This window comes from Pipra filicauda, unplaced genomic scaffold (genome assembly GCF_003945595.2).
Source record: "Pipra filicauda isolate LSUMZ 115617 unplaced genomic scaffold, ASM394559v2 scaffold17_size4572894_pilon, whole genome shotgun sequence".
NCBI classification, from domain to species: domain Eukaryota; kingdom Metazoa; phylum Chordata; class Aves; order Passeriformes; family Pipridae; genus Pipra; species Pipra filicauda.
In genome coordinates, this window is record NW_024104287.1 from 3,084,941 (window position 1) to 3,108,742 (window position 23,802).

A 23,802-nucleotide genomic window follows, 5' to 3' on the forward strand; every position below is an offset into this window, starting at 1 on the left:
TTTTCATGGATGTGGCAGTTTGAGCCACATTAGAAATCCAAAATCCAATTTCCTGGCTCCCCCACTCCTTCCCACAATTTATCCCAATACCGAAGAGAGAACTTTCAGGCCAGAGGCTTCTATAGGGGAAGGGGGAAGTATATACATTTATTTACACAAATAAATACTATACAAACTAAAGGCAACTATATATATATTATTACACTTCTATCAGTCCTTTTAAGCCCCTCCCTTTAACTTTAGTTCAGGAGAAGCCTTTCAAGGCTGATATGTAACCCAGTCTCTCTCTCGTGGGAGTGTTCGGAGCCCCTGAACACTCCCTACCAACCTTCAGCTGTTTGATGCAGTTTTTCTCCTCATGAAGTCCAAGAAGGTAGCTTTGAGTCCTTTCTCCTCGGTCCCATGTTGTGTCATTCTCTCTCTCAGTCTCATACCTCGGTTCGCTGTTGCTGTAGCGCAGCTTATCACAGTAGGCGTTTGGAATCTTCATTCTTCCAAGTCAGTTTTCAGCTGCCCCCGGTCAGCTTTGGCAGGGCAACTCCCGAGCCTCTTGGCCCATCTCCAGTTTCGCCTGGGATTCTTCTTTATAGCGCCGAGCTGTTTTGTTATCAGCCCATCCACTTGGCTCTGCTTCAAATGCTGAGCCTCTCCTCCACTTTACAGTGGAGGGAAAGAAAAAGGCCCCCCTCCACAGCTTAACTGCGAAAGGTGGGGGGGGGGGGAAGAGGGCTTGGCTGCAAGGCCTGCCTTCTCTCTCCTCGCTTACCAGTTGTTTTGTGAGTCACGTCCCTCACAAACACTCACTCCAATGCTGTCTCTAACTCTGGCCTAGGCAGAGTTGGGGGGGCTGCAGGGCTCCCCTCTTTCCCCCGGAGGGGGGAAGAAGGAACCCAGCCACCCCCTGGCCTTCTCCACCTACACACAGCAGACATCAACAGAAAACTGCCAACAGCTTCTGGTGCTGTGTATATATGATTTTTAGCAGAAGCGAACAAGACAAGTGGTGACTTGCTCTCCAGGGAACACTGCCCTGGCACCCAACCACCTCTGAGCCCCCAACTCCCGGGGGGGCCATCTCAAACCATGACAATGGAAAATAATGAACTGAATACAAGCTGATTTGTTTCAAGAAAATCTACCTTATTAACTAGGGACATAAAGAATTCATGCTGAAAACGTTATAAGTCTGAGTTGCGTATAGCTTGCAGTTTTTGTGTTAACCCATCCTTTGGACTTATCTTTCTTCTGGTGGAAGGGATGTTAGTGGGAGGGGAAGATGCTGGCATTCCTAAAAATATGTGTGGCCCTTAGCAGAACAAACCTAATAAATTATTTACAAGAAGTATTTGTCAAAAGTAGTCAGTAAACACACAGTTCAGTGAGTTTTCCCAGCTCTTCCTGGAAGTAGGTAGATGTAGTGGGTGGCTGGGGCAGGGCTGGTACGTGGTTGAAGAGGCCAAAATGGAGATATCTTAGCAACATCCATGCTTGGTAAGAGATACAACTCAAGACAGGGGCTTAGACTTGTTAATATATGTTCATTTTGGAAAAGAGTAAGTTTTAGACTACATATTGCCTCAGTTTTGGGAAAGAATGTGGGAAAAACCTTGGGATTTAGCAACTTGTGAGGCTTTTTCTCACCTGAACTTTTTATGTTGGTGGTTTCAAAGAATACCATTTATGAAATGGGATGGTTTTAGAGGGTTGGTATTAATTTCCAAATGATAGGACCCAGTTTGTCTCTCTCATCTTGTCAAAAGTGACGAGATGTAATTACCATATGGTGGCCATATATAGATAGTTATGGGAGTGTGGGAAAAGAGGGAGGGATGAAGAAATGGATAGAGTATTGGTTGTGTGGTGTTGCTTCTTGCACTTATCAGCATCACAGTATTGCAAATGTATGCATGGAGAAGTGCAGTTTGCTTGAAAATCATGAATTTTAAATCCTACTTTTTTGTTGAATTCTTTGATTTGCCTCATGGATTTTGAGCCTTTAGTTTTCATTTTCAAGCTTTGCTTGGCAAATATGAAGCCTGCAAACCTAATTAGAAAAAGAAGGGTAGAGACTGTGATTCCAGTGGGTCATTTAATGTACAGTACCAAATAGAATGAAAATAAGAGACCTGGCAAGGGTGGCAGAAAAACATAAACAAACCTTTTGCAGCTGATAATGAATTCTCAATGCTCCAACTAAGGGGGTAGCTCCAAGAATAACTGAATTAGGTTTTCTGACTTGAATTTGCTACTAGGTAAGGTGAGATTAGTATAATGAAACCCATTTGGCTTTAACATTTCAGTGCTTTGCATCTAGTATCTTTTTCGTCAGAGGGGCAAACAACTGTACCCATATGAAGATCAGTCTCGCTGTCTGCATCAGTAATGGTCTCTGGGAGAACTTGAAATAATAGAGGTGAGTTTGGGGAATATGTACTGCTTTTATCGAGACTATACAAATTCTCTATTTGAAAAAAACAAATGTTAGTCCCTAGCGCTGCCATTCTGTCACTTTTCTTTCCCAGCAAATTAAGATATTATCCATGGTGTAGTAAATTATTTAAGATCAATACACTTGGCGAATTCTTATCTTGTCCAGTAGGCTGAAGATGAAAAATTATGCTGCATGTTTCCAAACAAAGTGTTTCATGCATGATAAATAGTCATTAAATTGTGCCTCACAGATGACATCATACCTAATACATTAGGGGTCTTTGTATCTATGCAGTTCCCAGGAGTCAATTATTTTGTCAGCTACTGCTGCCTCATGAAAATAGCAGACTTTTTCTCCAGGGCCAGGCAGCTAGCCACGAAGGACTAACTAAAGCAGATGTGGAAAGTGCTAGGGGACATTGTGGCATTACAAGGCCAGTGTAGGCAAAGAGAATACTTAGAAGTTTTGGAAAACCTTTAGGCTGATGCTTTTTTTTCCTGTTCATCTTACTGACATTATCAAATGACCAATGTGCAGAAGCAAGTGTTCAGCTTTAAAAACAACAGGGAGCAACTGAAATTTTGTAAATGGGGACATACACCTCTAAGTTGAACACAGGCTTAATGCCTGTATAATGATGTGCCTAGAAGGAAGCTTTTAGCTTTTTTGCTTTATATTTGATTAGTTACTAATAGTGTCTGCATGAAACTCTAAACTCAGTCCAGGGTAGAACTTGCTCATGAGAAGTTGAAAGCTGCCTCCTAGTTGTAGTACTATTATTTATGGGCTGAGTTACACTTCATATATTTTCACTGTCGGCATTAATCTGCAAGCAGTCAGTGTACCTATTTGTATCATATGTGGCATATATCATATATACCTTAACTGGTTTAGCCTTGTTTTAGAAGTGTTTTGCTGTTTCCTATGAATAATAGTGCTAAACATCTCATCTTTTTAGGGAGTGATGAGCATGTGCGAACTATAACAGTCTTGCGTGGCCTTTCTTTGGAGCAGATGCAAGTCCTGACTTAACTGGTAGTTTTTCTTTGTAGCTGTAGCTCCTCCCTGAGCTCTGATATGTAAATATTTGAGCATTTTCTCTCCTCCTTTACTGAAAATTTTGACTTTAAGACTTCATACTGGGGCGGAGGTGATCTCCACTCCCGGTTCTCAGTGGTCACCTATGTCAAACCCTTGAGATGCAGATTGTTCAAGATGTCTGCAGCACAATCTCTCCCTGCACCATCTGCATGATGGTGCACTGCAGCTGATGGGGAACTTCAGCCACCTCTTCAGCTTGAAAACCTGTCCTTCATTAGTCTTTCCTTTGGTGAGAGTTGTTTACAAGGGTTTCTCAAAAAAATGTACCTAAGGTGGTTTCTGCTTTTCACGTTTTCCTGAACATGGGTATTGAGGTGGTTGTATCCAGTGGACACTGATGTTCTCAAGTTTGAATAGACTCACAATCAACTTGAAAACCTGGAGAAACTGGTGCAGGCTGGATCTGGTACTGAACTTGCAAAGCTGAAAACATGAAATAAATATGAGCAAGGATTTGACACTGGTGCATTCTCACTTGCTGCCAAAACTGTATGTATCCAAAAGCCTTTTAGATAGTGAAAATTATCCAGCAGTAGAGTATGCCCAGCAAATGTCTGCATAAAGAACGCTTCAGAATGGGAATTTCTTATGGTAAAGAAACATTTGTCTTGATTAAAACAATACCAGTTAAAAACATCTGTGACTTTGATGACCTTTATCTCTGGATTCAGTTTACTGTGTAGACTGTGTTTCAGATGCCTAAATTCTTTACATCTTTCACAACAAATGGTGTTGGATGCCTCCAGTAGTCTTGGAGGCTACCCAAATCGGTCTTAGATTGGCTATGACATGACCTAGAGAGATCCTCTGCAGTAAATTATCCTTCTAAGAGGAACCCAGCAGGTTTTGCTGAAGCATCCTGCAGGGATGAAGAAGCATGAGAAGCATGCTGGAGAATGAGAAGCAGTGATGTGCAGGAGGACCATAAGGTGATGAGGAGCCATGCTTGTGGCACGGGCAGCACCGGGGACCGTGGTGCTCGTGGGGGTGGGCATGACTAACCAGCAGATGCTTCTGGCCATTTCTGTGCCACGACCTTTCCTAGTTGCTACTCCATTGCTGTAAATGAATTTGGAGCAATGTTGTGCTGTCTGTCATTATTTTGCTCAAAAGAAGAAGCTGATAATTGTGTTAAATCAATCCTGCAAACATTGAGGACTGATGGTCTCTGTTTTTCATCTTCCCACCTTCACAGTAGTAGGGCCTGTGTTTCTGTGAGGACTTCCTGGAGCCCTGAGAGTTGTCACCCAAGCTCAGTGCACCTGTGAAATACAGTTTTAATAATTTTGCCTGCTCTTTGATGCCATTGAAGGGTTTTTGTCTTGGTGGTTCTGCTGTTGGCCGCTCTGTCTGCAGTCAGACCCATTTTTTTGGGTGATGAAGCTGTCCAAGGACATGATGTGTTTCTGTGGGTTTTTTTTGTTTTCTGTAGGGTTCCAGGGCTGAGACCTTCCTTGGAAGGGAAGTGTCATCTAAGACCTTCCCCAACCTCTTTTTTCAAGTAGATACTTGATGTTTTTATGGTGAAAGTAATTGAGAGTTGGTGTGTTGGGAGTGTATGGTGGTTGTGTCGCTGACCATCAGCAGTCACCTTATCCATTTGCTCTGAACTTGCCTTACTGTGTGGAAATACAAAAGCTGATCTATTGAGTCTTCCTTGCTTTAGCTGTCTGATTCAGTCATCCTTATAAAATACTGTTAGTCTAATTCCAGCAACATGCTTTTGCTCTCTTTCAGGGGTTTTGAGTGTTTCTATGCAGAAGAAAGGTCAAAAAGAGAAGGGGAGAATGTGGGAGCTGAACCATGGTTGCAAGCCAAATGGGAGAAGTACATTTTGAGAAGGAATATTTAGGACAAGAGAAGGAATATTTAGGACAACAGTCTCAAGTGACACTTTCAGAAACCAGTGGAAAACTACCTTTTTGACTCTTAAGTATTTTGGGCTGGAATTTAAGGACTGTAGGGAAAAAACTTAAGCGTGAGAAATAGTGGCTGGTATGGTGGGAGTTAAGAAGGCTTTGTAAAGGAGCTTCTAAAAACAAAAGAAACTCACTACCTAAGAAAAAGCTAGAATACCATTTTACCTGTTAAAACCTTTCATTTTGACTACCCATGGCTGGATTTAGTTCACTACAGTAATGCTTTTAAGTATATGTGAGTACAGCCTTACAAGAATGTTACAGCTATCACCCAGTTTAGGTAGGACTTTCTGTCAGTATTGCTAATAGTAATAAAAACAGTGTTTTCACCATACCTAAACCCTATGATTTTTCTAGGTTAGTGTGGAAATTGTTTCCATTGCCTCAGTGCTAGCAACTATAAATTGTGTTCAGAAAACATGCCCTTGAAATATCCTCAGTTCTACCCCATTTTTCATGTTTAGTGTCCTCTATTAGTCTTTCTTTCCCCCAATACCCTGTTTTAGGAAAATTATTTATAAGACTGTAGGAGCAGATATATGTATAAGACTCAAGAGCACAGATATCGCCATATTCTTCTGCTCTCCATGTGCTTATTTTCTATTGCAATGCCCAGAGCGTGTTAGGATATTATATTATTTTTCATGTTGTAATTAAGTTCTTCCTGGGTGGATGTGGGTTGGTTGTTTTCGGGGTTTTTTTCGATCTTAGCTGTAATAATCCTCTGTCTTTGTTCTGAAAGTGTAGTGTGACAATTTGTGGTGCTTCGAGAAGGAATTGGAGCCTTATATCTGTTCATCTATTTGAACTTCATGCACTGTATTTTGAGAGAAATCACAGCAGACCCAAACTTTTTTTGAGAGCTCTTCAGGATTCCAGATGGAGGCCTCTTCCATGTGACCAATCTTCTAATGCAAGCAGAATCCCCATAATCAGAAAATTGGAGCTGTTCTCAGGTCCTTATGTTGACCTCTAAAAGGCATAGTTAACAGCTTCTGCAAATCTTGCCTCTCTTCCAGTTCAGCCCATTAAACCTTGATACTTCCCCCCCTTTTTTCCTTTAGTCTTTTCTGTCTAGGAATTACCTATACAGGGTTGTTCCTTCTCCCTGCACCCAAAGGAAGCTAAGAAGAATTAGGTTTAGGGAAAGGGGAATGATTACGCCACCTACATCCATGTTGCAACTCCTGTGCGATTCCCCTGGGGGTCAGACTTAGTATTGAAGCGAGTAGAAGCTGCGAGAGTACAAGAGCTTTTTCTACTTTGGTGACTTATGTAGGCACCCAAATAAATGTTGAGAAGACTAATTTCAAGTAAGCCTTGCAAAAGCAGCATTGGGGACAAAATTGTGTCTCCCTCTGAAAGTTCAGTCTTGCCTTGGAGACTTATGGCCCAAATGAGTTGTTTAAAGTGCATTTTTAGGAAGATGCACAACCTGATTTCTGATGACTGAATAGGAAGTGCATGGGATTGATGTAAATCTAGGGAAAGGATTGCAGTGTGCTGTGAACATATCCATCTCTGCACAAAGAGTAGAGGCTGGGACATTTAAAGCAGCGCTTCTGACCTTGGGCAAGTCTTTTTTTTTTCTTGTTTCCCATCTTTTTGTCAGTTCAGCCTGATTTTACTGTCTTTTGGGGTAAAGTATACCAAATGGCACAGAGATTTCCTAACCTTATACAGAGCATATCAGTATTGCTATATTACATCTAATAGTATACTTGGCACTTGGTTTTTCCATACCTGTCTGTGCCTTTCCTAATGCTAGCTATCAGCTGAGGGTCCAAGAGCATTCTTGCCTTTTTGTGGACATTTACCTCCATGAAAGTATTAACAATAAGAAGGGAAGGGGGAAGAGCAATTGGAAAATGAGGTTTGCAATCAGTAGGTGAACCAACCAATCCTGAAATTTGCTGAAGCTCCTGGGATATGGCCTGACCTGCTCTCATGCACGTGCTCCCCATGCAGCAGCACACAAACATTGGGGTGCAGCATGGGCAGCCTGGGTGGCTAATATTTATTGAAAATTAACAGCCTGTGAAATTACTGTGACAACACAGCATTATGGAAAGACTGTGGAGACACCCAAGGGCAGCTGAGAACAGCTGGGACGATGTTCCTTTGGAAATGAGTGATTTGCTGCTGAAGAGCAGTCTGCCTTGTTTGTGAAGCATGTCCTCAGCGCTGCCCAAGCAGGAAAATCCACTATGCTGGCTGCTCATGTTGTAGCAGGATGGAGTTGACAAGTTAAGTGCTTCCCTTGGAGGTTTTACAATAGGGCTTTCAAGTGCTGCCCAAAAATGCCGAATTAGTGACTTGATAGTTCTGCTTACTGCATTATGGAAAACCACATTGACCTTCATCTGATTGCTTCTTACCTGTCCTTAAACCTGAATTTTTCAACATTTATAGATCAAAACTAGGGGAGAAGGAAGGATGCGAACTTTCTCAGATTCTAGTCCAGTCCAGAAACTTCCCTTGGTTGAATAATTTTAAAAAGGTATACACAGATACAAAAGCAACCCTTTGCAACTGTGCATTTGATGACTCTATAATAAAGCCAGAGCTGAACTGGAAATCAACCACTTTTTTCTTAACACAAGCAGTTATCCTCTTGAGTTGGAGAGTTTATAAGTCACAGCAAGTAGCTGTGCTGACCTGAGCCATTGTCATGTTGCCAGTCTGTTGTGTAGGCGTATTCTGGAGCCTGTTGGCAGATGGGGTCAAATTAAAAAATGGATGTAGGCATCTACAAAGGGATGTGGATTTCAGCCATGGAAGGCTATCCACTATTTCCCACACTTTGTCTATGTAGCAGTGTCATATTCTGAAGGTACCAGATCTTGTTAGGTACCTCTGACTTTAACTGATGGGAGAATGGGAAGTGCTGCTTTGGGGACACAATTGAAGGAATTTGGATTCTCTAATTGTATTTCTCTCCTTAATATGTTGGGATTTCTTATCTGTTTAAAATTGACAGATTTTGTCAATTTTTGTATTAGGTTTGCCCCATAAATAGCTCCCTCTTCTGTACTGCTGTACTGTCTAAATAGCAAGTCACTCCAACTTGCAAGGACTGTGGGAATTGCTAGAACTGTGGGTAGCAGTAATATCTTTTAAAGAAGGTCTGCTTTACCAACCCCAACTTTTTTCCTCTTTTCGTTATTTTGGTGCAAGTCGTTATTCTGGAAATGTTTGGCTCCTTTTGACCATCTTGTAACTGCACAGGAAGCATTGGGTGTATTTTCTTCATTTTTGCCTGTCCTTGGAAAAAGTCTGCATCAGTAAAAGCACATTGCAGGTAACTAATACCTTTGGATATTTGCAATTGGTGAGTGCCACAGAAAGTCTGCAGCTGAGCTACTGGATGGGAGAATAGCTTGCTTAAAAAAAATAATTTTTTTTTATCTTTTACAGAACTGTGTTTCTCATTTATTTAGGTCATCTGTTAGAGGGAGTGGGGGAACTATTACTCCTGCTATCTTCATGCTGCTTGTGATTTATTTTCAACTTAAGTATCATGCTGACATCACATAGGACATTTACAGTTTTGAACTGAGATCCCTTTCTGCCTGCTTGGTGGTAATGCCCTATCAATTCCTAATGGCAATTAATGCTGTTTCCCCAAAATTACTTCTGCAGAAATAAAGTGTAATTGCAAAGTAGTTGCCCATTACAGTGATTTATCTTGTCACTGACTGATTTGTTATTTAACTCTAAATCATTTTATTGATGTCTTTGGAAAGTGACTACGTGACCTAAGTAAAAATGTTAAACTTATTAATCATGGTAAGTTTTCTCCGCTGGCTTTACCATATACATGAATTATGTAGCTTGTAAAATAGGCTGTTTACTATGCTAAGAAAATACAGTGCTGCGCTACAGGCAGCACATAGTTTTAGTTTTATAAGACTTGAAAATAAAAAGTTCAATAGATAAAAAGGTTAAGTACAAGTTACTTGGTTCATTTTTTATAGAGTCCCTTTGAAGATGCAGATGCTGTGTCCATGGTGAATAGTATTGTTGTAATTAATTTCCAAAACCTGAAGTTCTTATTAAGTTGCAACTGAGAGGAGAATCACCTCTTTTCCCCGAAAACCCCATGGGTGATGGATTGCAACAGTTTAGAGCTTTCTGAACTTTATAGATTCCAAAATTTTTACAAGTTTGTTATATTTAATAGAAGAAAATACCTTTATTATCTATTGGATTAATTTATATTTCTGATGGAAAGCAATATGACTAATAACACTAACTCCTCTCTTTGCTGCAGAAGTAATAACTGTCCAGATCACGCCAGTCTTGACTGAGTTGTGGTGTTTCTCACGGAAGTAGGGAGAGGAAGAAAAAGATCTGGAATGTTTCTGTAGAAAGAAAAGTAAGAGAAGGAGAGGGAATACAGCTCTGTTTGTGATGAGTTGCTTGAGATGCCAGAAACAAGCAAAAGAACATAGCAGATGCCAGGAGGAAGAGCGGCTATGTTGTAGAGGAGGACCTGAAGGATAGGGTCTTCCTTGTGTCTCTGTACTCCAAGAGAGTGTTGAGCTATGAGTTAAGAGGAGTCAACTCAACTTTAAATCAATTTTTCTTTCAGTTGGAGTGTTTACTGGATCTAACAGGGAAAGATGAGCTCAAACCGTTTTATTTTGTACGTAGCAGTGCTTTGTGCAAATCTCTCCATTGCAATTCATGTTCCTCATGGCAGGAATAGATGTGATAGCTGTGTTTCAAGTGAGGCAGTCTCAAGACAGGCACCTTGGCAAAACTGAGGGACAAAAGTCAAAATGCATCAGACCTTCACTTCTTGAACCAAGCAACCTGGGAACAGAAAACTTGGGCACTTGCCAAAACTGGCAAGCAGAATCATTTTAGCCAAAATACTGTCATTAAAAAAAAATAAAAAAAATAAAGCAAAGTTCTTGATGCTGATTAAAAGCAACCCCCAGGTGACGAAATCACTGCATTTTCCCATGCAGTAAGAGTTGCCCCCAACACTTCTCTTGCTGCATTGCAACAGGAATGAACATGACATCATACCCAGAGTAATATTTCTTTGATTTCCATGTCTGATGAGGACATCTAAAAACAGGCCAAAACTTGGGCATTATCAAATTGGTATTGATTACTCACCTATTTATATGTTCCATTGCTAGAGAATCTGAACATTTTATTTACAAGACTGTCCACATCCTCTTTCTCCTGCCAGTTCTCTGTGTCGCTGCAAGCGATAAAAAGATGCTCTGATTTAGGTCTTGAAGACATACGTGTGTGTTAATATCCTGTTGAATAAAAATGCAGCTCTCTATAACTCTTTCTAATTTCCTTCTATGTGTAATGCCCAAAATATTCATTATACGATCTCATTTTATTTTATTACTTTACTCTTTTTAATTTTTATTTTATTCATAATAAAAACATAGGATAAGCAGAAAAGATGAAGATCAAATACAAGACTGCCAACAGATAAAGAACATTGTAACATGAAATAGGAAATTTCATGCTATTAATATTCAACTGCGTGGAAAGCAGGTTGGTCAGGGGAGACAAATCAAAAAGATGTGGGATGAGTACCAGGCTTGGAAAAGATTCTTCTGCCTGAAAAGGAGTCTGAATCATGTGGTGGTCCTCTAAGCAGCAAAATAGCTGGGAGTGTTGAAATTTACTGACATGTATCTTCACTGTGGAAATCCTTTCTGTTTCTTAACTGGGATAACAGGTGAATAAACCTTTTGCTTTTAAAGAAAAAAACACTTGAGGGATTTGGCCTCTTGGCCTCCTGTCCTTCTGCAGATCTGTGAGAGTGGGGTTATCCCTAGACAAGGTTCACGAACTGCCTTGTCTCATTTCTCACTCATAAATAATATTCCATATGGGATGTGCTGTGTGCAGAGTGTGCATATGAAACTGTCAGCTCATATTTGGTCCAAACAGGTGCCAGCCTGTGATGTAGCTGAATGGAGAAGCCAAGCTGTATCTCGACTTGAACATCAACACTGGGAGGGGCTTAGAGCAGGGTGTGGCTGGTTTTTGTCTGAAGGAAAGCTGTGAATGTTTGATGAGGGAGGAAGTAATTATTTAGGCTTTGCATTACGTAATGCAGTTTGTGAGTTGGACAAGGATGATATGAAAGCACAAGAGACACAGTCTCCAAATTCCTGCTTCTTTCTGAGTTGCAACATGTTCCGTGAGCACAAAACTACTCACCTATCTGTGCATTTAGTGACACTTGCAGAGACTTTTGACAGGAGGTCGCTAAGTCTTGATGCCCAGGACTACATTTTAAGCAGTAGCCATTAAAATTAAGGGATTTCAGTTTTTTAAAGTAGCACTGTCTTATTTATTGAATTCAGAACCATTGTTCAGGATGTTACAAGGTTATTAATAGCTCTTGTGGTTTCTGGCATTTAACATTGGATAGGTCATGGCTGAGGAAGTATTTTCTTGTTGTCTGTAATGTGTGTGTGAACTTTTGCCCAATCAGGATCTCTCCAGAACTGATGCTCCCTGCTCCTTGGGGTTCCTTATGGTTGCCTCATCAGCAGTGGATGGTACTGTCCTGATTGGCTGGGTTCAAACAAGCTCTTGGCTATGTGTCTGCTTTGCTAAGACCATTGAAGTCAAAGTCCAGCAGTAGGTGCAGAGCACAATGGCAGTGAAAGACTGAAGGACATTGAGATGGGTGCTTTTCACAGACTATTTGACATGCTGTAATCCACTTTTGTACTTTAGTAGTTCATTTCATTAGCTTGGCACTCCCTGTCTAAATATAAAAAATGCATGCTGAAAAATCGATTACTGTCACTTGTCAGTGTGCCTCATTTACCCTGCCTCAAATGCCTGGGGATAATTGGCAACAGTGGAAAAGTTAGCGGCATCCAACTGTCTGCAAGGTTGCAAAGGCACAAAACAGGCTTTCCTATCATGACATTGGCATGTCGGCTTTGTAAGGGTTTTGAAGCTGGGTTTGGAAGGGTGGTTCCCATTGCAAGCATATTCTTGCTCAGAAAAGCCTCCCCTCTCTGAATTGCTCTCTGGAACAGACCGTTCTGTTTTCCCAGCTCTGCAAACCTGTCTGTAAACAGCTTTCTGTGAGTCAGTTTAAAGAGCTGAAAGTCCTACTTAGGGAAGAAACCGTCTTGGGGCTTATACCTCTGAAATAAGTCCACATGTCTAAATTTTCAGATTGGTTCCTCAGCTTGCTCTTGCGCTGAAGTTTGCATGGAGTCCGAGGAAGTTTTCCTCAGGGGAGGTAAAACTTGTGAGCTTATACTTCTTGGGAAACACTGGAGAGATGGATGTACTTGAATTGTACTACAGCCTTTCTAGTTGGAGATGTGGCTTTGGAAATGACTCCTGACAAAGATTATAATATCTCTGGAGTGCCTTGTATTTTAATCCTTGTAATCTGTAATATTTTCAGACTCTGCATATTGATCAATTTTTTTTCTTTGGGGTTGTTAAGAATAATAACCACAATTAAAATCTTAATACAGGGCATCTCTGCTGAATTGCTATGGGTTTCTTTTCCTAGTTAATCACTAGTAAGTCTCAGGGTGTAAGTGGGTGGTCCTCCATATCATCAGTTACTACAGCTCTGTGGACCAAACCTTGAAGTCTTGCAGTTTAAAGTATATTATTTGATGGAGCAGCAGAGCTTTTGTACTGTCATTTTGAATGATATTCCGTAATAGTATTTAATGTGATGTTAACTTTCAACAGGAGCATGACTTAACACTAGAAATGAAATTTTTTGACATTTATCTGTTGTACACTGTGGTTGAAATGCAGTTTGGCATCCTTTTTAAGTAACACTGCATCTAGTGCAGATAACATGCTTGGAATGAGCTGTCAAAAGATTATAGCAACAGAAAGGTTGAATAATCACTTAAACATGGTTAAAATATAATTCTTGCAAACACTGTTGGGCTGCCTCTTCGTTGCATTTAGTTAAAATGTTTAAAGAAATCCTCCAACTCCTATAGTTCTGTTTTCCTGAGATAAATACAACAGAAAGAGATAACACAGAGAAAAAAGAAAACCTCTTATGTTTTAGCATCGTTTTAGAGAAATAAAACTAAACATCCTGACTTGACAGGAAGGCACTCTCTGAACATATTTTGCAAGCATGTTTGTCTCTCAGTGCAAATTAAATACTAATTGCCTGTTATGTGATGTGTTGAAATTAGCTCTTTCTTATCATAGCTTGAGACATCTTTGCCTCCTACTTCTTAAGGAGGTCAGGGCTTCAGCCTCCTCTGGAATCCCAAATGAGATTTGTTAGTCAGGCGTAGCAAAATCTAATCTCATCCAGAGAAAAAGAGAAAAACAGACCAGAAAATGATCTGATTTTCCGATTTCATGGCCAAGGTTACCCCGGAAAGTGGCATTTAAAGCCCGTAACTAAGGTGGCATGCCAAACTAAGCGCTAATAACAGAGCAACCGTGTGGAAAGATATCGCTTTAACAATTTTACAGTTGCTAAGTGTGAAAACTGTAGTGTGGGCAAGCTCCTGGAATCTGTGGCAATTGGTTCAAAGAGCTGAAATGGATGCTCGGTGAGAAAACACTCTCAGCCCCTGTAACTCTTAAACACCGGTGAGGTTGGCTTCTGCTTTTGCTGTTCAGACATAAGGCTGAACAGCTTCATTAAAGAGATTTTTTTTTCTCTGAGAATAAAAAAAATAATAACAACAACACTATTTATTGTTGGTTGGTGGCTTGATAGGATGGTGTTATCAATGTGATCTTGTGCCTTACACACCTAAAAGAAAGGGGATTAGGTGGCTGCACTTGAAAGATGATGCATTTTTGCCTGTTCTAAGTGCTGTTCTGCTTTTGCTTCGCAGATACACAAGCTTCTCATGCATGTGCATGCTTGCCTCCCTCGAGCTATGCCTGTGCACAGCTTTATTCTCTGAAAATACCTCCCTGGTGCAAGACATTAGGAGCTATGCATACATGTCTCTGGGATGGGAACCGTGAGGTGACGTGTTAGGAAGTATTGAGGGAGCAGATTGAAAGGAAGCATGTGTTCATGTTTGTGAACTTATCTCTGGACTAATTTGCTCTAGAGGTAGTAAGACACCTTAGAAGAGTAATCTGTTGAATGAGTTTGTACGTCAAAGGCTGGCTACTATCTAGCCAGATATTAAACCAGCCAAAGGCCACTGCATGTCTTTTACGAATTATCAGCGAACCTTCTAATCCTAGCATAGTAAAGCACTCATACCATGGCCCGGATGTAGCGAGGGCTCCAATCTGCTTTGTAAAACTGTGTTGTCAGACCTCCCTTCTCTGGCAGTGGAGTTGGCACTTGCCATCTTATGCAGCAGGTGCACTATCCCAGGCACATGTGTGGTGACAGACCCAGTCCACCAGAGATGGCTGGGCAGCCAAGGCTCTGCAGCAGTAGGAGGCTTTGCTGGAAGTGGAGGAGCTTTACAGAGCTCCTGATGGCCCTCAGGGAAACACGTCTGGGAGGAGAGTTGTCTACTGCATGAAGAGATGTTCTCGCCTCCAGTGGCTTCAGGGTGTGCCTGAACTTGGATGAAGGCGCTTTGGGCCAGGCTGCAGTAGTGCTGTGGGTTTATGGGCTGTCTCTAAAAGGCTCTAGGTGAGAAATTGCCATCAATGTTAGGTAGGTGCCCAGAAGTGCTGATTGCAATAGTCCTTTCTGTGAACCCTGGGGGGCCTGAGTTGATTCCTCCTCCTGGCTGATCCAGTATCAGAGTCCTTGCAGCTGAGGCCTTTTGAGTGCCTCAATGAGGCTGCAGGGATCAAGCTTTAGGTAGCTGTTAGTTAAGGTTGTGGCTCTTAATGAGCTGTCATTAGTGAGGCTTGGGAAATTACCCCAGTTGCTCTTGGGTTGGGGGTGGGAATGTTAAGCCTTATCTGTTTGAAAGCATATTTAAAACCTGCCACTGAAGAATTTGTCCTAGCCTGTGTGAAGCACAGTTAGGGAACTCTTTGTGGCCAGTGTATGTTTTGTGAAGACTTTGTCATTTTTTTTTCCCCTGTGTATTTCTACTGTTGTAAGCGTTGAGGTTCTGTGTGTCTTTTTCACCTAGCTGGTTTTAACTCTTGCCTTTTAAAAGTAAAGATTCCTGTGTGATGGCACTAGGGAGGCAAAATGTGTTGGTTGTTGGCTGGGCTGCAATAAGCTATTTTTGCACAAATTTCTTTTGTCACCTCATGTTGTTGTCAGCATGTCATGTTTCCAGAAGCAGAAGCCTAAAGCAGCTTATATTTAACACTCTCCAGAGAGAGACTGGAGCCTGACATATTCATGTGGAGTAACGATCTCTCATCTTTCAGGGGCAACCCATTTATGCAGGCAATGAGCGTTTGGGTAGGTGAAAGCCTCACTTGTTGGGTGGGAGTGAACAAATGCTTCAGCACAGGGTTCTGCCATGGCTGCGCAGCCTGACAGCAAGCGCTCGGAGCTGGCTGGCTTGGCCTAAGGATTATGAGGTAATATTTCTCTTTTGGTTTTCAGAAGAAAGCTTAGAAAGCATCAGAGGACTGAAGAGCAGAGAGGACTTCCACTGTTCTTGTACTAGTCCTTGTCTGTCATAAGCACTAAGTCATATAATCCTGTCCATAAACTCATTTTAACATCTTTACTGCACCACCTGCTCCAGGTAAACCGGAGACCTGGTTTAACCTTATTTGGAAGCAAAAGACTGAAGTTTAGACTTTCTCCATATGGAGACTCCTGGTGAAATGAAAGAAAATTAAGGGAAATGCTGATTCAGCTCTTTCTGTAGATCCCTGTATCACCAACCTCTCCATTTTGAAAGAATTTTGAATGTGTTGCTGCTGCCAGCATGCCAAAAAGAGAAGACTTTACAGAGAAATTAATGCATGTGCAGAGCTTAAGCCTCTGCTTTCAGGGGCTGTGTTACCTGCTTGAAATGGGGGAAATAAAACAATCCCACAGTGTGTCTTTGCAGCCCATTCCTACCAGCTTCTCCAGGCATGCTGAGGCTTTATAAAGAGACTGGGAGAGACTGAGAAAAGCTATCTCCCTTTGGGGAGCAGCCTGAGCAGCTTCTGACATTCGGAGCAGCAGCATCCTGCTGCCAGCAACCATGATGTGGCAAGGCATTGGGCCCTGGCTGGGATTTTTGGGGTTGGGTGCTTTGGGGTTTTTGTTTCTTTCCTTCCCTTTCCCTTTCCTTTTTTTTTTATTCTTTCCCGCCCCCCGCCCCCCCAACACAAGGGAATTAAAGGTATTTGCAATCAGGCTGTATTGTAGTTGTAATCTGTAACAACTGTGGACATAGATTTGTCAGTTCCTCCATATTTATCTTCTTAAACAAAAGAATTGTTTAGAGCTGGCTCAGCCTAAAGATGCTAGAAAGACTGTTGTTGTTTCAATGGGCTTGGCTTCAGAAGGATACTGAATAGGATATTGTGATACTACTGATACAAGATACTCTTCATGGATACTTAAAAACACATCCACTAGCATGTACTGCAAGTTTTTTGTGTTGCCTAGATTGCACAATATATATTTACCAGCATAACTGGTTTATCACACATTTTTAAACTTCAACCCTTCATTCATGTGCTTTACTGCATCAACCATGTTTCTTGCAGCCAGAGGTATTTGTACTCCTACCTCTCTACTTCCTAAATGAACGCATGTGACCTCATACATTTAAAGTGACACACGTGAGACATTTCTGGGTTTATCAGTAATAGAGAGCAAGAACTGCTTACATCTCTATCTAACCTTTTTGGGTCTGGGGGAGGAGACTTGGGGATGGGTATCACCATACTCAGTGATTCAATCTGTCACAAGCCTGAGCCTGAGATATCACTGCTGGCTGACTGCTGGTATCTCTGTGAGTGGCAAGGCAGCTGTTAAAGGCTGTATTTTTATATCTCTCTCCACCTTCTAAAATGTAAGGGAAGGCGAAATGGGGAGTAAATGACTGGAGCAGGAAGAGATTCCAGCCTTGGCACAAGTCAAGTGTGCATTGTGTTCAGCCCTTACCTGAACTGGAGAGAGGTTGGGGGAATGATGCCATTTCTGGTAGACATCATTTCACTGTCAGTTTTTTGAGGTTTTGAAAAAAGGAAGGAGCCCAGACTGCTTACTTCCTTCTCCAATAAAGAAGCAACACAGCCCCTCTGGACTTTTTACAGCCAGGCAAAGTAATTCCTCCAGGTTGTCTCCACTTCTGAACTAGTGGCTAATCTAATAAATGATGAGCCTCTCTTTTTAAAAAAAAAATCAAATAATGAAGTATTAGCTCCTAAACAACCTAGGGAAGCAGCATGTGGTATGTCTGTTAAGCCATATGCACTCAAATTCAATGTAGCAACAGAAAAATGACAGGGTGAACATTAATTAAGAAGTCCAATGATAATAAGAACTGACTCCTGTAGAGATGATCGGTACTTGAATTACAGTTTGATTTTTAAAAAAAGAAAAGGAGGAAAGAAAAGTCTAATTGGCAAAAGCTGAACTTTGCATATTTAAAAAAAAAACAAAACAAAACCAAAGACACAGCCCACAAAACAAGATGAAACCCACAGAAATACCCCAGCATATGACATTTGAATAATGTTTCTTAACTAGGCAAGAGGTGAAGATCTAAATATGGATAACCTGGTTGATAAACAGTTATTATGCCACAGTGCTCTGTAGTGATGGTATGGATTTAGTACTGTGGATAGAATAAAAGGATTTCAGACCTGAGGTCAAGACTGGATGGATTCCTATATGGGATAGATTGTGTTCTCTTGGCCATTTCTGCAAGCCCGACCGGCAGGAAACCTCCCTGGACTAAGAAAGAAAAACCTACCAGTCTCAATTTAGATCACCTGGGCTAGCAAAAGGAGTGAACTTCATTGGTGGACATTAGCAGGCTTGCAAAAAAGTGAAGAATTTACCCTGGTATCTTTGGTGCAATTTGATGTCCAGTTGTAACAGAGTTAAGTGGAGAATGCTGTCTTGTTTGTGATGAAAAAGGTTAATTTATGCCTTGTAAGCTCTTTTTATGATTTGGCTTTGTTTCAATCCTTGTCCCATTGTCTCTTCCCATTTGTTCTCCGGGGCAATTTTGACCAAAAGTCTAAGATCCTGCTATAAGTTTGCCTAAATAAACAGCCGAGGTGCTGTATGGGAAGTATGCAACTAAATGTTTTAAGAGTATATAAAGTATGTGTATCATCAGCAAAGCTTCTTGCTGTGAACATTGGTACAGCGACTACTAAGTGTTTTCCATGAATGTTTCTGAATTAAATTAGAAACTTTTAAAATTCTTCTCATAACTTTGACTAAGATAGCCTTTTATGCAATGAAAATACCTGGGTTTTGGACAAGAAGTGGAAATTATTTAAACAGATTAATTATCTAGCAATTCTTAGAGGAAAGATCATTTAGAAAAAATCATTTCCAATGGAAACCTTTTTAACAACCATAATTAAAGGTGCATCTCACTACTTTGCTGTGATGAAATCCAGATGATGAGCAACTGGAGTGTGTCTGAGTTCCCCCAGTATCCATTGCTCCTCTTGGCAAAATAAATTCATGGGTTCTAGTAACTGTTTAGTAAAAGTCTAGCAATTTTACAGATGTGTTTGAGACCATTTATGCCTGCATTTCCCCCACATGGAAAACCCTTCTGTACTTAGCAAGTCCTTTTTTCCATGTGTTTCTTCATGAAAAATTGTCATTCTTGGTTTCTACCAAAACCAGGAACAGAAGATAGGAAACAAAACCATCTCCTCTTCCAGCACAACTAGATACAGAAAGCTGTAGCTAACATTTTGAATGGGAAAGAATTGGTATCTGTTGCATATATTTTAACATGTGCATGTATACTTGTATATACACTTGTGCTTTTGTGTAGGTATTCTGATTTTTAAAGGGAGGAATCCTGAAGGTAAAATGAACACTGGAGAAAAATAAAACAGATTTTTTTTTTTTTCTCTTCCATTGGACTAGCTGAGTCTTAGTTAATGTAAATCTATGTTATGAGGCCACAAGTCTGAGAGAGATGCTTTTGCTTTGTGGAGTCAGTATAGTGCACCAGACTCCTATATTCTAAACTCAAAGAAAAAAAAAAAAAAAAAAAAAAAAAAAAAAGAGAGAAAATAAAAATATTTTTAAATAGTCTCTGTGTGTAAATGCTGAAGCAGCTCTCTTTTAGATCACAAAGATACCAGGATGCACATTTCTGGTGCTAAAGGATGTAGTTTTTCCAGCCCACAGCAGAGAGCAAATGCTGCTTTTATGTTCATGGGAACAGTAGCGATCATCTTCCCACATATGAACAGCATCAAAGGAGCCTCTGGTTTATGATAGTCTTGAGTCCTGATGCTTGGAGATGTGCAGGATGCATGCAAACTGCAGCTTGCCTTGAGATGCAGGTGTGCCTGCTTGCTCCTGAAAGGTAAATGTGTTGATCTCAAAGGCAGAGTTGTCTTGTTAAGTAGCCTACACTGATGGCCAAGAGGTCTGACTTACTCAGTAGGACTCTGTTCAGTGCATGTGTGATACAGAGATGGCCCACATATTGGTATTCAGACTGGGAGCTGAACTGAATAGGCTCAAGGGATTAAGCCAGCCTCTCTCATTGCATTGCACTCGTGAGAGCTGGCCAAAAACTGAGGTCTTGGATTGTTGTCAGCTTTGTTTTGTTGTCTCTCATCTCTCCCTAGTGTGCAGCTGTTGATAAGTACAGTCCTTCCAGGTCCTATAATGGAGAAATCAAAAGGAATCTGCAGATATGTTTCAAACCTGACATGATTGCAGAAAACCACCCAAAATGACTTGTTCTTGTCTGCTGTTCGCTGCAGCCACCACCTTACCAGACTTGGTAGCATCGCCAAACATTGTGAACCACTGAGTTATGGACTGCTAATTGCCACGGTTGTCATTATTAATCTTATTTCACATTCTGTGATTTCCACTGCCACAAGTGTCGTTTCCGTTTCACTCCCCAGAAATTAACAGAGTAGGCAGTTTTTGAAGGGTTTTGGCTTTGCTTCCAGCGGTAGGTTTGAATACATGAAAATAGTCTTCTTGAGTTGTAGAAAAATACACGCCCAGCAGTCTGCTGGAGTTACTGAGGATAAATCACTGTATGATTTGTCCCTGCCCAGAAAGCTTACCTATTAGTCAGGTAAGTGGATTTGCCTTGAAAACATCCAGCAAATTCAACTGTTGATGGTTGAAGCAAATCCGTGCACCTACAGGAGGACTCTTCTGCTTTATTGACCTCGAAGCAAAGTTGAAAGATTAAAAAGGGTCAGAAATGCATTTGACATCTGTGGCACAAACACACTCAAATCTTCATCTTGGGAAAGGGAGGGCCTTCAGGTAATGGGATTTGGGAAGTTTCTGTCCTCTTTAAGACCTTGTTAGGGGATGTGATTGCCTTGCCACCTACTAGCAGGCCAATAATGAGACTTTTGATGGCTGTCACTCAGCAGGGAAGTGAATGAAGTTAGATGATGGTGATAAATTGCTTGCCATGTTGGCTGCAGAAGGGGTTAGAACAGGGCAATTGTCTGCCTGAAGCAATGCGGAGCAGGTGCACTCACACCTTTGCTCAATAATGGGAAGTGCATTATATTAGACTTAATCTGTGCATGCATGTGAGAGCGAGTGCTGCTAGGTATTGTGGGGCTATTGTTGTCATAAAATCCTTAAAAAGCAGGAAAAAAGCTAGCTAGTAAGCAGAAATATCTTAATTTGTCTGACAAGGTCAGTAGACTTCCAGAGAGCACCATTGCTGTGTTATGTAGGGCCAGCAAGTTCCTGGCCCTCCATTTCCTTTTAATCCGCTTATTTTTTTTCTCCTCTTTTCTCTGTGCAAAGTTCTTTTGGCCCCTTCCAGAAAATGCCCCACACCTTTTCATCATGACTTTCATTCTCTCTCACTATGGATTTCTTGCTCTCTGCAGTGGCTCCTTGCCTGTGAGACTGTACCATAGCTGACTTTTGCCCTGGTCACATGAAGGGTAAGGATGCTGTGTGGGGTTGCTCAGGATGGGGTGGTGCTCCAGGGGAAAACATCGAGGAAAGGGTATTCCCCTAAGGATGTAAAGTGGACATAGTGGAGAAAAGCTTACCAGAGGTGGTCCAGAAAAATGATGCAGCTGTGTAAAGAAAATACATCTGGACCTTTCCAAGGGGAACTATTCTTGGGGCTAGAGTTGGAGGATCCAACTGAATCTGACTGAATCTCTCATATCAGTAGGATCTTGTTTGCTTCCCTGCTTTCATTGCTGGAGACAAGTTAAAGAACAGATTCTTTCCCAGGTCCCCAGTTGCCGAAATGTGGCAAGTGGAGTCTTTGAGCTACATCCGTACCACACTCAAGATTATCTGGGCAAATGCCCTCCTTACTTTGGGTGTTGTCTGTAGTGCAAAGAATGTAAATGTTCATTTGTTTTCGATTCAGTTTTGAGCAGAATTAATCCTGAGTCAAACAAAATTATAGTGCAAACCCTAAACCAGCAAATTTTCTTCCAGGCTTTCATGCTGACTCCTTAGAAATAGCTGCTCAGCTGTCTGCATTACTATGTAGTTACACAAGTCCGATTAATCTTGTTTTGCTAACTAAATCCTTGTCGGTTGTTCTGAATTTTTAGAGTTAGGTTTCCAAGAGAAGCAATCTAAAGTTAGGTTTCTAAACCTGTATTCAGGCATATAAGTGAAAGATGTGGAATAAAACCTCTATCCTATTGAATCTAATAGTGAGCTCCTGGTTTTCTGGGGGTGTTTATTAAGTCCCTAGGAGTGTCTAGGCTCTTACACTCACAGCACAAGACAAAAATACACACTCATTTCTTGACTAAGCGTAGGACTTCCTAAAACAGTCAGTGATACTAGAAGTGATTTGAATGTCGGTTTCCAAATTGTTGAAGATGGGGCTTTTATGATTGGACATGCAGGACTTCTGAAAACCCACTTCTGGCTTAGAGAGTTTTTACGTAACATCTTGCTGGAGTAAGTGAATATCTGCAAAGGGCGCTAAGTGTTTGCTAAATTGGAACCTTTTTTGTTTTTAGAAGCCAAAGGTTACCATTTTCCCCCTAGGAGGGGGTGACCTCTAGTAGCAGCTCAGAAACATCCCCTCACTGTATCCACAGTGATCCAGAGAAATTTGCTGGACTTGGTTATGGGGAAGAAAAGTGCCTGCTTAAGCAAGATCCTTGATTAAATTTGAATTTGTAGCATGGGATAAAAAATGTCTCTCTTCATAAGGGGTGTACTTTATGAATCAATTTTCTGTGATGGTGGTTGATGGAGGCTTTATACAGAGCGTATGCTTGGAATTTAGCTTGGGCACAGACACAGCTGCAAAATTCCTGCCCAGCAGCAGAAATTTCCTCGTGTCTTTCTTTCCTGAAATCATTACAGGAACATGTACGTGCCTTCATACCTCAACAGCAAATGCTTGCATGGAGAGGAGGTGACAAATACAATTCCTTCCCCCAGGTTGCTCTTAAGAATATTAATTGCCTGTAAAGCTAGAGGTAAATAATGGAGAGGGTGAAAAGAGAAGGGAGAGCCCAGGAGGGATTCTGAGATCCAAACACCTGCACAGTATGGGGTTGAGCTGAAGGCACTCTCAGATCAAAAGTAATCACACTGCCATGAAACCAACAGGTAAACAGTGGTGTCCTAATAACAAATGTTGTCACTGTACAACAAAAACAAAGGGGTTTTCTATGCATATGCCTGGCTAGGACACTCACTTGCCTGTAGCCTCTCATTTTCTCAGTTAATCTGAGTGCCAGCAGGCCAGAACCTGATTTGGGGCTCACCTAGGGACTGGGGGGTGCAGGGACTCCGGCATTGGTGGGGATTGCAGGCATAGAAGCCTGTTCTACAGTTAGCACTACGTGTCTCTTGAGATGTACCTTACGATAATCAGTTGATCTAGTAACACAGTCAAAGAGTCAGGATTTAAAAAATACTTTGCTTTCTGAATTACAAATTGCAGTGAATTTTTCTTTAGAGCAGGTGTTCTTATGTTGTGAGAGGATCTAGATGGAGCAGCAACACGAAATCTTTCAGTGCATGCAGACCAGCACAATTTCCCATGCATATGGATGAAAAGAGAGGAACTATTTGTATTTTCCCCGAAATGCTCTGCCGATGTGTGATATATTACCGCAGGTCTTCCAGCAGAATAACAAAGAAAACAATAGTTTTCCTCTGTGGTCTCATCGACTCTCTTTAAGAGTTCTGGCTTGGTATTAACAAGTAAACAATGTTTGCTTCTGCTAGATTGCCTTATGCTACAGAGACAAAATAAAATTACCAGGAAGAGAAGGTTTTATAAATGAGTTACTAGGGTTTTTTTACTTTCTGAAAACAAC

At 41.2% G+C, this 23,802-nt stretch overlaps 1 protein-coding gene across 10 annotated transcripts in view; it reads left to right on the forward strand.

Moving 5' to 3' along the window:
- The window catches only part of EPHA5 (EPH receptor A5), a 205,644-nt gene that overhangs the window by 66,534 nt on the left and 115,308 nt on the right, over positions 1-23,802 (forward strand). The gene's annotated exons all lie outside the window — the stretch shown is intronic.